Source organism: Drosophila sulfurigaster, chromosome 2R, assembly GCF_023558435.1.
Source record: "Drosophila sulfurigaster albostrigata strain 15112-1811.04 chromosome 2R, ASM2355843v2, whole genome shotgun sequence".
NCBI classification, from domain to species: domain Eukaryota; kingdom Metazoa; phylum Arthropoda; class Insecta; order Diptera; family Drosophilidae; genus Drosophila; species Drosophila sulfurigaster.
In genome coordinates, this window is record NC_084882.1 from 34,783,520 (window position 1) to 34,796,318 (window position 12,799).

General features: G+C 35.8%; 1 protein-coding gene across 1 annotated transcript in view; it reads left to right on the top strand.

Annotated features, from left to right (window-relative positions):
• The first annotated feature begins 2,849 nt into the window (after positions 1–2,849).
• Positions 2,850–12,799, top strand: part of LOC133837340 (uncharacterized) — a 129,789-nt gene continuing 119,839 nt past the window's right edge. The window contains exon 1 of the mRNA XM_062268060.1: positions 2,850–2,967. The gene's annotated coding sequence lies outside the window, so the exon portion shown is untranslated. The remainder of the gene's footprint in view (positions 2,968–12,799) is intronic.

Below are 12,799 nucleotides of genomic sequence, written 5' to 3' on the forward strand. Positions count from 1 at the left end.
ACCGAAAATTATATTTGTTATACCGATATTATACTACATTCACAATATACCAAAAATATACCACAAAAATCTTTACCAAACAAACCGAAACTTATATTTGGTATATCCCTATTGTACTGCATTCAAAATATACCATAGAGCACAATATATACCTTTTTGAGATGTAAAAACTTGCTTTAGTAATGACCTAAAGTCTAATATAGATAAATAAAAATGATTGTTTATAGACATTATATCTGCTGTTTATATTTCTAGCCTTATTTAAATGTTCTGTTTGTTTAAGAAGCTGTATACCAAATACTAGAAATAGTATATTAGTAAATTAGCTCTGCAAACACATTAAATTTGTATTTTTTGAATACTCTTTAGCGTATCTCTTAGTCGAGCACACTTTTCTTCTGCCCAGCTGCTTTTCACTTTTATTGTTATGCTGCTGCTCACTTTCGTGATGGTTTTTTTTTTTGTGATTCGTTGTGGAAAGGAAAAAGTTGCTCGTTGAGATTTTTTATTGCAATCGTTGAAAGTTTTTGATGTGGCACCATTAGTAGCCAATTATTGGCGACTTTTTACGCTCGAAGGAACGAGCAAAGCCGAACTGAAGGCGACAGAAGGCGACGACTCGGAAGGCAATCGCTGGAATCTATATAGTAGGATGTCAGCAGCGAGCAACTATTTGACTGACTGCATTAAAAAGTTCCAATAATGAGCGACTAATAACTCAATTTCAGGCCGCTACCCAAAAAAAAAAAGAAAAAGAGTTAGGCGCTAATTAAAATCGCGATGTCAGTAGAAGGCAAAAATGCGACGACTGCATTTTAGCTTAATTAAACATTGGCAGCTCACTTTTAATTGATTGTGAGCAAACTGAAAGAGAGAGCAAGAGAGAGAGAGAGAGTGAGAGCGAGTGAAGCAAATAAACAATTTAACTAAATGCGCCGCAAAGTAGGCAACGCTTTTAGAACTGCGAACTGACTGCTGAGCTGCCTGCCTCAGTGAGACTCTGCTGACTGCTTGCTGCCTGCCACAAAGCCTTGAGCATTAGGCGAGGCATGGAAATGATGCTTGCAAAGTGTAAATGTAAACACAGCAACGGCAACAGCAACGGGAACAGGCAACAAAAGGCCGGCGAAGGCGTCGAGCACGAACAATGCGTAGAGCTGAATGAATGTTGAAATGGAGAAAGCAGGCAGGAGTAGGGAAAATGTTGTTGTGGAAGTGGCAAGTGGCAAGTGACGCGGGCTGCTACACGAATGAATGAATGAATAGCAAATGGCAATGATTGTAGGTTCAGTTTTTGTGCAGCGAGTGGCACAAGAGAGGGGAAGCAAGAGAGAGGGGGGAAGGCCGAGTACAATTGTGATAATTGCCGTTGTCTCACACCTTTTTGCCGGCAGCGGGTCGTGAAATGATGACAAGCAAAAGCTCTTCCGGCGGCTGTTTGCCTGCTGCCACTCTCCCCCCTTGTTGGCCCATGCCCCATTACCCCCTGCCCCGCATCCTACTGTTTATTCAACAATTTCATTGTTTACATTTATGTTCTGCACACACACACACACGAAGACAGACAGATGTGTGTGCGCTTTTATGCCTTTGCACCATGTGTGCGCCTCATCTATGTGGCAAAACTTTCTTGCGCACATACGCCTTGCGCTTCCTATCATATTCCTTACGTCCCCTCCCTCCTCTCTGTGTGCCTTTGCCTTCCCCCCTTTGCCTTGCAACTGCAGAAATTTTCTTTCATTTTGGCGCTTTCTCAACTTTTTTCGCGCACAATTTGCATGCGAATTTGCCGCTGTCTGTTCGCCCCGAAAAACTTTGCCCCCTGCTCTCTGCTCTCTGCTCTCCCCTCTGTCCCCTGCTGTCCGCTGTCTGTCCATTCGCTGTCCTCCGGCTTCATGCGCGTGCCTTTTACTGCACGACTGCCACTTGGCAGTTCAGCTGCCCCTTTGCTCCCCTTTGCTCCTTTTGCTTGCCCCACGTTTGTCGTCTTTGCATCACTTTGCCACCGTTTGGTTGCTTGTTGGCTCGCTGTTCTCTGCTCTGTTCTGTTCTGGTCTCGTGCAGTTTTTCTTTTCTACTTTTTTTATGCGCCGTTAACAACTTTTGCTCGGTTTACTTTTTCCGTGTTGAGCGGCGTCGTCGCCGGCGTTGCTTCTTTCAAACTTTAATTGTTGTTGCATGTCCTTTTGCGCGCACTCCTCGACGTCGTCATCGTTGTGTCCTCCTCATCATCGTCGTTGTGCTTCTAGCTGTTACTCCACTGCTTCTTGTTGTTGTTCTTATTTTTCTGGCGTAAATTGTACGCCTCACGTTTTTACGCCTGCAGCCAAAGGACACCCATCTGCATATGTACATACATGTTTTCCTATCCTTATGTGGATGTGTCTCTGTGTCTGTGTGTGTGTGTGGGGGTGAGCGTCTGTGGCGACGGAAGTGTGAAACTGAAATTGAGCAACTAAAGGACTAAAAGACTCTGCTGCCAGTTGCCTACTTGCCAGCAATGCACACTGGTTAAATACTATGACAACATTCAGCGAAATGATTAATTTAATTAATTGTACAAATTTAGTGTAAATTTCGAGTCGATGGACTTAGTTGCTACCACTAAATAAATAAATAATAAATAAGAGTGTAATTAAGAAATGGTTATTGAAAAAAAAGATATAGTAATAATTTTGACTAGTTTGAAAAAAGTAATTTCATTATTTATAGATATTTAGACTAGTTAAGAAGTTGTTTTAATAAACTACCTCAACTAAGATGATTTATTAAACTACCTAATAACACTCTTCTTTTCATATATTCCCAGTAACAAACGACAATTTTCTTTGTTCTTTGTTCTTATACAATTGATTAGTTTAAATTTGATTTTGTTGTCAAAATAATAATAACTAAATACATTATATATTTTTTTATTTTTTTACAGCAAAAAATGGGAATATACTCAACGTTGCTTTTGCAGTTCTGGTGAGTGAATAAAATATATTTCTATTTTTAAATTTTATTTTAGAAATACTGTTTCATATCCATATGCTTTTGCAAAATGGATAAATTGTTTATAAATTTGAACGGTTTTTATGATATAGATGAAAATGTTTGATTTACTGGCATTTTGAGAGTTTTCTTTATAAATTTTGATTTTCATCGGGTTGAACAGAATCAAAAATGTAGACCTTAAATGATCGATTTATAACTCCAATATCTTTATAAGATTTTTTAGCTGCTTTCATAGTAGATAATATAAAACATTATGTCAAAACAATGGGTTTATCTACGAATAATTTATATTTTATGTGCAGTTTTTACATTTGAAATGTAAATATTATGCTTTGAAATATTATCAAATTTGGGATATTTTATTTTTAAATCTTTATCATTTATTTATTATTTATTATTATTATTTATTATTATTATTATTATTATTTATTATTTATTTATTTATTTTTTATTTATTTACAATCTATCAAATTTGGGATATGATAATGAAAATTTACGATTCAGATGCATTTATTGGGTTTTCCTTATTAATTTTGAAATTCGAAACATTTCTGATATTTAATTCATAAGCCTTTCCTAATCGATTTATAACAGTAACAATAAGTTGTGAAAGCCTTAGAAACTTGACGAACTGGAAGCAAACAAAGCGAACCCATTAGCTATTAATAAATTATATTTTTAATGCAGTTTTCTCAACCCGTGACCCACTGTGCGAAGTGCTGTGCATTCATGTTCATTGCCAACGTCTGTTACTGTTAAATGTGCGTGCGTGTAAGTATCTGTGTGGATGTGAGTGTGAGTGTGGATATGTGGATGTGGATGAGGATGTGAATGGGAGTGTGAGTGTGTGTGTGCATGTGCTCGACTTTATTTGGTTTTGCGTAGCACTTGGCATTTATTTGCCCACACCGAGACATGCCACTGTGTGCCACTCCCCCGCCCCCGCCCCCGCTTCCCGCCTCTACGCCCCACAAACGACAACGAACAAGCAAAAAACTTCGTTTGCTGTTTTTTTCCTTTTTGCTGTTTTTACTGTTGTTGCTCGGTTGCAAAAAAAGAGAAAAAAGTTGGTTTCGAAATAGCTTTAGGGAGTTTGTAAAACGCATTGTGCTGAACGCTTTCAGCGATAACTCCATTGAACTGGGCACGCGTGTTCCCTTCCTCCCCTTGCCTCCCTTTTCTCCTCCTGCTGTCTGTTGTTTTTATATTTCGTCGATAAGAGCAGGGAAAGAGTGGCGATAAGATAACACATATGGCTTCATAGAGGGCTCTATTTGTTTGACATGTGCTATCTAATAGTCCTCTGATTGCACAATCATTGCGCAAATTTCATTATAATTGAAAGCCAGAGCCAGCAAAGGATGCGAATCAGCAACAGAAACAGAATCTGATCTGATGGCACACACACTTTATGCTATCGATATTGTATCGCATATAATATTCATTGAGCTTGTGGTTTGAGTGGCTTTAGACTAACCTCTTCACTTCCGTAAAGCATTAAAAACTAAAACGGATGCCAACACAATATTATAATTTTAATTTAATTCAAAATATGCCATAAATTTGAATAAAATGTGTGTTGTTTAGCTTAATAGTTGGCGACCACAGTTTATTATAATTTAATTCGGTTTTAAGTAAGATAAATTGTGCATTTAAGTGGCAAAAACATAACATAGTGGAAAAACAGATTTTAGAAATGTTGTTTTTTATTAAATCACAGACGAAATAATTGTTGAAGAACAATTAAGTGGAGATAATCAGCCAAAATATTGCAGATAAATTTAACTAATTGAGAAGTCTTAAAGCTGATGCTAAAAAGGAAAATGTCTGAGCACAAACAATATACTACAATATTGCAGTTATGTTAAGTGCTTAAATATTATATTTGTTTAAATTGTTGTGCAAGAATGGCGATTAATATAAATTAAACGGGCTCATGGAAAATTATCGGTTTGAATTCGATTCGTATTCGTATTATTCTTAAAATAGTATATCAAAATAATATATCGAAAAATATATAAATAAAGATAAGATAAAATATACCGAAGGCTTCTTTTGGTATATCGACATACTATATTTTAAAATAACTTCTTTAATTTTTTAAATTATGCAATTTGAAATTTAAAATAATCCAATTAATATACTGAAAAAATGCTAAAATATATCAAAAGCTATATTTGGTATTTCGATATGTATATTTTTTTAATAACTTCTACCATTTTTGACTTCTTTAATCTTATACTCAAAATAATCAAATTCATATACTGAAAAGATACTAAAATATACCGAATACTATATTTAGTATATCGACATACAATATTTTTTTTTTAAACAAACTTTTTTAATTGTTAACATATACAATTTTATACTTTAAAAAATCGAGTGAATATATTTAAAAAAATACTAAAACATACCGAAGCCTATATTTAGTATATCGATATACTATATTTTTTATTAACCTCTTCAATTCTAAACTAATTGTATACTCAAACATATAAAATAATGCTAAATATACCGAAGGATATATTTGGTATATTAATATACTATAATTTTTAAATAACTTCTTCAATTCTTACTTAAAAATATTAAATTAATATACTGAAATAATGCTAAAATATACTAAATGGTATATTTGCTATATTGATATACTATATTTTTTTAAAAAACTTATACAATTTTTATGGATTGTAATCAGGTACCATAAATATTGTTGATAGGATTGTGTGTAGCGGGTTATAACAATGAAAGAATTACAGCACAACCAAATTTACTTTATTTGTAATTTGCTTAAATTTCTATTTAAGTAATTTATGCCTGCAACGCACATAAACTCCCCAATAAATTAGAAATGCTAAGCGCAGTCAAGTCTGAAGCATAGAGAAATCTTTCTAGAACTGCCCTAAAAAGTGCACCGCAAACCCGAAAAAGAGGTCTGCACACTAGACATGATTTAAGTACAGACTGAATAATTAGCCCCGCACTCGAAGAAAGAAAGAAAAAAAACTGCGACTGTTGATATAAAAATATGCAGCTTCTCTTTCTTTTGAGTTTGTTCACACACAAACACATATCGCGTTCCCTTTTACACGCTCTGTTTCGCAAAGAAACATAAAGTTGTTTTTTCGTGCTGTTTTGGTTGTTGTTGTTGGTATCAGAGTCGGAGTCTCTGGTAGACTGTTTGTGGCTTTTAGTGCTTTAAGAATGTTGAACAATTGTTGAACTGTAATTGCCGCTGCTTGCTGCATTCGTTACCATAATTGCTGTTGGCTTAATTTCAACTGCCGACTTCCGGACCGGCAACTTCAACTCCTTTTGCTTGTGTACAGTCTCAACTGTAGTCTCAGCTTGAGCCTGAGCCTCAGACAAGCCCCAAAGAGTACGACAACAACGACAACGACAGCAACTACGACGACAACAAGAAAACCCATTTGACTTACAATCTTGCCATGTGTGAGTGTGTGTGTGTGTGTGTGTATTTGTGTTGCTCATTTGGTTGGCTTTCTTCGCCAACTGCAACTGCTGCCTGCTTTAGCTCCTTGCCTTGCCTTGCCTTGCCTTGGCTTGACTCGGACTATGGACTCAACGTCTCTTTGCCTTTTGCCTTTGCCTCCCGCTGCGGCTGCTTTTGTTATTTTTATTGTCGACTGCTGTTTGGACTCCGCCTCCGTCTGTGCCTGACGATGACTTCGACTTCGACTATGGCTCTATGGCTTTAAGCTGCGGGTCCTGCCTTTTGTGTGCTCCCAGCTCCAGCTCCGAGCTGCATCGACATTCAACGCTCATCAACGCCACATTTGCGTGCACTACGAATGTCCGTGTGTGAGTGTGTCTGAGTGTGTGTGCTTCCATCTACTTTCTGCCCATTCTTTTTCTCTGCATTTTTAATACCCGCTATCCATAGGATAGAAAGGTATTATAACTTTTTCCAAATATAGCCTCCGGAGTATTTTTGTATTACTTCAGAATATCGTTTTGTTTTTTGAGTATATAAATTTAGTATGTGTTAATCTGATTTGGTATAATCTAAATGTTATAGTATATTGGTATGCTAAATATAGACTTATAAAAATGTTGGTATTTTTCAGTATGAAAGTTTGGTATATTTTAAGAATATTAAAATGGTATATTCCATAGTATATTCTTAATGTGATAGTATACCAATACACCAATATATAACCTTCGATATGTTTCAGTATTTTTCGAGTATATAAATTTGGTATATACTAACAGTAAAAATCTGGCTTATTTTCTATTCTATGGTATATTTTTTAGCGGAATAGTATATAAATATACCATATACGTATATACCTTCGATATATTTCAGTATTTTTTCAGTTTATAAATTTTGTATGCTTAAAGAATAATAATTTGGTATATTCTCTACCCTATGGTATATTAAAATGTAACTGTATATCAATATGACACATATAGGCTTCGGTAAATTTTGGTATATTTTCAGTATACGAATTTAGTATGCTTTAAGAATAATATTTTGCTTTTATTGAAACTGGGTGTCACGTATCCCACAGTCGAGTAAGCTCGCTTAGCTTTTTTTACTTGTTCTTTCCCTTTCTTGCGCTGTCTGTCTCCACAAGCATTTCAACTGTGGCATTTGCCTGCTCGCTTGAACAGCAATTCAGCTGTATGATGCCATCTACACCCACCTCTTCAGTCATCCTTCTCTCCTCTCCTCTTCTCTGCTGTCTCTGTTTGCATAAATGACTGCGCCTGTGTATTTGGCATGACTCTTGAATTAATTTTGCAACATTTTAAATTGAGCGCAATTAATTGCAAAAATGTTTTATTTTTACCCACTTGCACTCGTTTCATATGTGTGTGTATGAGCATGTGTGTGTGTGTGTATGTTTGGGGTTTTTGAATGTGGCTGCTGTGCATTTTGTGTAGTTGCATTTCACTGACTGTTGTTGTTGCTGCTGCTGCTTTTTTGTGTGCAAGTGCGAACACGCGCATTCAAGCATATGCACGCTGGCTAGGCTAGGCTACACACACACACACACTCGCATACTCATGCATTTTTTATACAACTGTGTGAGTGTGTTGCTTTTTGTGTAGCTCTCTTTCGTTCCCCTCCTTCACTTGCAACTGTTTGGACGTGTTGCCTTTTTGCATTTCTTTTCGCTTTTATGCATTGCTTTTATCGCGTTTTCTACGCGTCTCACCCACACAAACACATACAGACTCACACATGCACATGCATATAACACGCGCTGCCTAAAAGTATGCAGCATGCATTGAAAGGCTTTTTACATGACACTCTGCATCCTTCTCTCTTTCACTGAGCCCGCTTTACTTCGCTGCCTTTCCCTATTTTTTCCTCTTTTTTGTTTTTTTTGGCCCATTCTGTCACCATTTCTGGTATTATTTTGCCTGTTGTTGTTGTTGTTGTTTCTCGTGCTGTTGCTGTTAATTTTTCGGACGCTTCTGTTGCATTTTTTTGTGCGAGCATTTTGCAGCGATGCGTTTCATTTTGGTCTCATTCGAGTCACTTTGCATCTCTAGCTGAGTGCGTGCTCTGCTCTCTGTCTCTGTATGTGTCTCTGTGTGTGTTCAAGTGTGTGTGTGTGTGTGTCTGGTCGTGCATCGTCGCTTATTTATATCCAATTGTTCATTTGTCTTTGGTTTATGTTACGCATACGTCATGTTTGCCCATATTTTATATTTTTATATGTACGCAGCATGCATTACTCTCTATATGCTGTGTGCACCATGTGTGCGACTGTGTGTGTGCGAGTGTGTGTGTGCGAGTGTGTGTGTGTTGTACTTACAATCAGAGTGGTGCACCACAAATGTAAAATATTTTTCGTTATATTTATGCGTGTTTTCAGTTTTTCCTTTATAAATTAAATGTGTCACAGCACTTTTGAAAGAAAAATTCCACATCGTTCGCTCAGACATGGAAAATGCATTTAATTTGTTGTTCTCATTGTTCTTGTTGTTGTTGTCGTTGTTCCTGCGTCTCTTCTGTTCAAGTTACTCTCTGCATTTATATGAATAATTTCTCATATTTGTCACTCTCACTTTTGCTCATAATTATTCTTTTTAATTTCACACACTTTATCTTAGTGTAGTGCCAAAAGTTTTCCCTCAAGCATTCATAATTACACATTCTGTTTAAATTTCCCAAAAAAAAAAAGAAAACTTCACCTGTCTTTCATTCGATTTAAAATGTTTTCGCTTCATCTTGGAGGGCATTCATAATAAATTGAATATCTTTGTATTGACTGTTTGACATTTGTCAAAAGATTCTCTGACACTGCGACACTTTTGCATATCTCTACAGCATCTGTCAATCCACAATCGCCACGATTCTATAGGGTATATTTGCTTCTCTCCATCATCTTCATCCTACATCCTTTTCAGGCTTCTCGGTCGCTTGGCAAATCTCCTCGCACATGCACATACAATTTTGCACTTTCGCTCTAGTCGCAAAAAAAAATAACAAAAATAAATAAAATGTAATTTTTCTTTTCAATGCGAAATTTTTTATCATTTTGTTTGTTCAATTGCTTTCATTTTGCCTTTCGCAATTTTGGCTCTGCTGCTTTTTCTATGTACACACTACTACGTTTGGTTTACCGCGGGCATGTCGCATTCATCATGTTAGATGTGACATATTAGAGGTGTCTGTCTCTCTATCTCTTATAATAAATATATTTGTGTCAAAATGCAAATTTCTTGTATTTTATTTTGTTAATATTTCAAAAACTTGTTTGCCCTGACAGTTGGTTAAATCAAAAACTTAGCATAGCCCAAGCCAAGTTTAATCAACTGCGCAGTGCAACTATAAAACATGACTACCGTCGAAAGCGATTGGTTAAAAAAATGATTTATTGCCTGAAAACGTGTATTTTTGCAACGGCATTTTTTTTGTTGCTACCTCACTCGGACTGCAATTGAATAAATAAAATGGCTAGAGTTATATCGTCTAGCTGCAAGAGTATTCAATTGCCGACATCCGCAGTTAGTTCATGATTTTGCTTGTTTTGTTCCTTTCTACTAGTCCATATAAAAAATACTGTATAAAGTATATAGTATTTTTGCATTTTTTATGTAGCCCTCTACTCTGTTATATTTTAAATGTAATAGTATATCAATATGCCAAATAGCCTTCGGTATATAAATTCGGTGTTTAAAAAAAGATAATATGGTATATTATCTACTCTATGGTATATTTTAAATGCTATAGTATATTGATATGCCAGATATTGGTATCCAAATATTTAGCTATTTTTGAAGTATATAAATTTGGTATGCTTTAAGAATAACATTCTGGTATACTCTCTACTCTTTGGTATATTTTAAATGATATAGTATATTGGTATGCCTGATATAAACTTGTAAATATTTTTGGTATTTTTTCAATATATAAATTTGTTATGTTATTTGTTATCTGGTATATTCATTACTTTATGGTATATTTTAGATGTTATGGTATATTGATGTCTGATATAAACTTCCAAAAATTTTGGTATTTTTCAGTATATAAATTTGGTATGTTTTAAGAATAACGTTCTGGTATATTGTCTACTCCATGGTATATTTTAAATGATGTAGTATATTGATATACCTGATATAAACTTCCAAAAATTTTGGTATTTTTCAGCATATAAATTAGGTATGTTTTAAAAAAACCATTTTGGAATATTCTCTATTTTATTGTATATTTTAAATGTTACAGTATATCGATATGCCAGACATAGACTTCAAAATATTTTGGTATTTTGTCAGTATATAAGTTTGGTATGTTTCAAGAATAATAATCTGGTGTGGTATATTTTAAATGTTATAATATATTGATATGCCAGATATAGACTTCCAAACAAATTGTTTTTTTTTTTAAGTATATCAATATTGTATGTTTTAAGAATAATAATCTAGTATATTGCCTGCAAACGTGTATTTTTGCACTGGTATTTTGTGGTTAGTAAATAAAAAGGCTAGAGTTATATCGTCTAGCTACAAGAGTATTCAATTGCCGACATCCGCAGTTAGTTTATGATTTGCTTGTTTTGTTCCTTTCTACTACTCCATATAAAAAAATACTATATAAAGTATATAGTATTTTTGCATTTTTTATGTAGCCTTTATACGCTTGCAATGGCAACAGAAATAATAACAACAACAACAGCAACAGCAACAACAATGATGGCAATGGAAACGGCAACGACAACAAATTTGTCTTGCAAAAAGTTTATTTTGTCTGTCACATTTTCTTATTGTAGTTGATAAACTTCCCGTTTCGTGCCCCAATCTAGAGTAGACTGAGGAAGCGAGGACCATGTCCAAGTGTCTATGACTGTTTATGGCCCGTCAGTCAGTCTGTCTCTCTGTCAGTGTGTGTGAGTCTACGTGTGTGTGTGTCGACATGTTTTCGTTTTTTATTATTCAGTAAATCAAATCAGTTGCCTAACAACTCAATCCAAACACTTGCAGCACGCGCCATGGACATGGACATGAACGAAACAGTTTTCCTTCTTCATCTATCTCTCTCTCTCACTCTCTCTCTCTCTCTCTCTCCCTTCTGTCTCTGCCTTTCTCCAGGCTCTACTAAAGTTGTTCGCCGGACAATTCACCAACTCCCACAGCTGGGCATTCGACTCATCTTTTAGCTTTCACTCAACTGCAGCATGTATCTGTCTTCTGTCCCTCTCTCTTCTGACTTGTCATTGTCATTCCTGTTGCTGTTGTTGTTGTTGTTATTTTTTACAGTTAAGTCAATATGCAGCCGTCAAAAACAACACTTGATACTTTTGTGTGCTACTTGGCCTGGGCTTGGGCCAAGAGGCATTCATTCATCGCCTTGGCTGCCCGTCTCCACTTTGATTACTGGTCACAGTTATTGCGACTTTTCTTTTCTTTCATTTTGTTTGCAAAACTTCTTCCGCAACTTCTTTCTGTGTTTGGCAACGTAACGAATTTATGGTCATATCAGCAAATACAACAGACGAAAACACACAGAGCTAATACTGGTTAAGCAAAAGGGTGACCATAATCGACTTATGTGCATAAGCCGCTGTCCAAAAAAATACGTTCAACTGCAAACATTTTGCTTGAACTATCAACCTAAAAAGAGCGCTCATAAGCGCCAGCAAGATGTCGTATCAGACAGGATTGCCAGTCAGACAGTTGGACTAAGTCAGTCAGTCAGTTAGTCAGTCGGAGAGTCATCTACATATAGTTGTGATTCAGTTGAATGCGGCCTTTTGCAATTGCGACAGGCCTTTGGCAAAGCGGATTGTTATCAATCAAAAACAGAGGCCATGAACAGGGTCAACAACAGGTTAAGAGCGACTTACATCGTTCGAGGAGGGCAAGCGAAAGCCAAAGCCAAAGCACGACCTTTAAACACTTGAAGCGCATTTAATTTGAGCGCAACACAATTTATGTTCAGAGCGCATTAAATTGTACATTAGATTTATAAACTGCAAGTTGCATGTTGCAAGCTATCTACAGTCGTCACAGTTGCTGTTAAATCTGCAAAGTTGCCGGTTGTTTTTTTTTTACAGCGCAGTCAACGAATCTAGTTTATTGTCAGACTAACGTATTGATTTACAGTGGGTTGCAGTCGAAATTGTCGAGGATACTTGCTTGGTTAGTATTTCCACTCAAAAACTTTGAAGTAATGCTGAAAATCATTCTGATTTTTGATACGTTTAAAATTTGTAGCATACTTTTTGGGGCTGAGAAAATACACTTTTCTGTTTTTGCTGCAAATTCCATTGAAGAACTTAATTGAACTAGAATTCGATGTGGGAAAAACGTAAAGCTAAATTTTTGTCAC